General features: G+C 44.8%; 1 protein-coding gene across 1 annotated transcript in view; it reads left to right on the forward strand.

Moving 5' to 3' along the window:
- The window catches only part of YDJC (YdjC chitooligosaccharide deacetylase homolog), a 34,262-nt gene that overhangs the window by 29,928 nt on the left and 1,502 nt on the right, over positions 1-2,832 (forward strand). The gene's annotated exons all lie outside the window — the stretch shown is intronic.

Raw genomic sequence — 2,832 nt, forward strand, 5'->3', positions numbered from 1 at the left:
CCACAATAAAGAAGGCATAACAGGTCTAGAAATAGAGAATCTGTGCCAGGGTTTGCATATGTAACCTAGCCACAGATAAGACTGTGGTGATATTTTCTGAGCCAATTGGAATCGGAGAGATCAAGGTTTCATCAAGGTGACAATAGCCTGTATCCTTCAGGAGGTAGAAAACCCTTTCCCACTAGGGAATCTAGCATAGTTCTGATAAATGGTATTCTCCGAGATGGAACTAATCTCAATTTACCAGGAGTCCTAGTCCTTGACAGGTCTCCAGGACACGAGTGCAATGACTCAATTGGTCTTTTGAATCTGCCACTAGTAACCGATCATCTAAGGGAGAATATATGGTAACCTCACATATGGAGGAAATAAACTACTGAGGCTAAACATTTAAGAGAATACCCCGGGGGCTGTGGCTAGCCCAAAGGGTACTACACTGTACTGAAAAAACTCATTTCTTATATGAAAAATAGAAGAACTTGTGATGTTGAGCATGGATTGAGACATAAAAATAAGTGTCCTTCAGATCAACAACTATGAACCATTAAATTGTAATAGTTGTAAAATTGAAGGAATGGACATTGTATGGAACGTTAAAACATGAATAACATTTAATTTCCTGATGTCTAAAATGAGTCTAACTCCCTCATCTTTCCTATCTGCCAAGAACATAAGGGAGAAGAAATCCTCCAATGCCAGAGACACCATAACCTCCTCCATGGTGCCCTTGTCAATTATGGAGGACAAAGCTTGAGGAAGACCCAAAGCTATTTGGTTGGATTCCCTTGAAGGTAAAGAACAAGAGGGAATAATTTAAATTCTAATCTGTAACCAAATCTATGGAGAATCTATGGGTAATAGCCTCCAGAAAACATGAGCTAGCCTGTCCCTGAATTTAGTTCAAGCCTCAGAAGAGGTGTGATGAGTTTGAGGGGAGCAGGACCAAGATCAGATCCACCGAGACACCCATCTGGGAGGCGGAGCTGACTGCACTGATTCCAAAGACATGGATTTGGGAGCTTTCTCCAGAGCTGAGGCTTTCAGGGCTTTCTTTCACAATGAAGTCTTGATGCCCTATTCTCCCACCCCACCCCCAAGCGTTAGGAGTGAAGTGTTGGCAGGCCTTACATATGGAGACACTATGCCCTTCATCAAATAGAATAGACAAAGGTCTGGAAGGGACTCAGAAGTCGACAGAGCTTCAACAAATCTGGACAAAACCCTCCTGAATCCAAAAATACAACCTTCACCTTCGGTGGCGAAAGAGGAACTGAGGGGGCGGGGTGGGTGCTGCTGCAGAGGAGCACATGTTTCTTGGGTGGGAACAAGCTTCTGGCTCTGGTGTGCAGCACCCCCTGTAGGCTTTTAGTTGTAAAGAACTATCTGATGGCAGGCCTGCTCACGGCGCAGTCCCCACGTAGGACTGCACAGAAGACTGATGGTGAAAACGAGACGTCAACAAAGTTACGCAAAGACCAAAATACCAATATACTTTTTTTTTTTAAACCAAGGGAAGTAAAGCCATGCCACAAAGCCTTTGAGAGCATTTTTATTCAGGGTAGCAGAACGAAATTGCAAGAAAGCCTATACCAATACAAGGAGGTGGTGTAGACTTGGATCTCAAACTACAAGTTTAGAATTCAGCCTTGTTTAGGAACCTGGGCAGAACCAAGACACAGGAGGAAGTCATCCGAATGGCGGAGGTTATCACCTCACTTGGGTTGCTCTGCATTCATCCATGCCTTAATGATATTATACTTGAAAGCCGGTTCAACCAGAACTCCCAGCAACACCCCTTTCTGGGCCTGCTCAGAACTGAATTTGTGCTCCCATGCTTCCACTGTCACCTCGCCCCGGTTGCATCACTTCATGCAATAGTAAACAACACTGCGCAGACTCTTCATTCTACAGTGTAGACTCTCAAGGTCTGCTCCCAATCCCAGCACGGGTGGGTAGGAAGCAATCTCGACAGCTGAACGATTTACCTGCCTACAATACTGGAAGCGTCTGTCTCAGGGATAGCTGCAGAGAAGCACCCATCGCTAAGCGATCCATCAAAAAGGGTGCTTTGGAGTTTTGTTGTAAACATTGCCCTCCCATAATGCCTGCTGGTTCATGCACTCTGAAAACCTCACTTTGGGGCAATCTGTGGGGTTTGAGAGACCTTCTCCCAAAGGAGAAGACATCAAATGGTACAAAATCACATCCAGTAGTTTAGAATGTTTCTCGATGAATTCAAATCACCCCTCAAATGCAGCCCTGTCGGCTCCTTTACAGCTACAGCCACAGTTTAGCAGAAGTCATCAGCGGTACCTGCCAGCAAAGATGCCATAGCAGGCTAAGGCTTTACCTGTGGCTCAAGCACTTCATTCTCTGCACAAAAGCAGCCTGAGTTAGGATGTGCCCAATGGAGAACCCTGTCTTTTCTTACTTGGCATATTTAGTTTATCGGAACGGGGTTGTATGGAGGGGAGATGAGACGACCGAGCAGACCAAAGACAGGTGTGAATTCTGAACTGCAGTCCCTTGAATTACCCAAGCTTCTCAGTTCTCTCTGCAAATACAGCACCAGTCCACATATAAAATAGTTTGACCTGAGAGATTGGCAATTGAAAAAAAGAGACTTATTTCTCACTATCGAAGTAACAAGTGACGAAATCGACGGCGGGGTCGTGCGCGACCGCCGAGGAGGAGAGGCAATGCAGGAGTTACATACACGTCAGCTTGACAGATAAAATTTGGCATTTTACGTTTATTTTTGAATCTGCGTGAGCGTGAATGAAACAAAGTCAGTACCAACTTTCTGCAAATGAAGACACAAAAAAAAAAAAA

The sequence above is a fragment of the Paroedura picta genome, chromosome 13, assembly GCF_049243985.1.
Source record: "Paroedura picta isolate Pp20150507F chromosome 13, Ppicta_v3.0, whole genome shotgun sequence".
In the NCBI taxonomy this organism is placed as follows: domain Eukaryota; kingdom Metazoa; phylum Chordata; class Lepidosauria; order Squamata; family Gekkonidae; genus Paroedura; species Paroedura picta.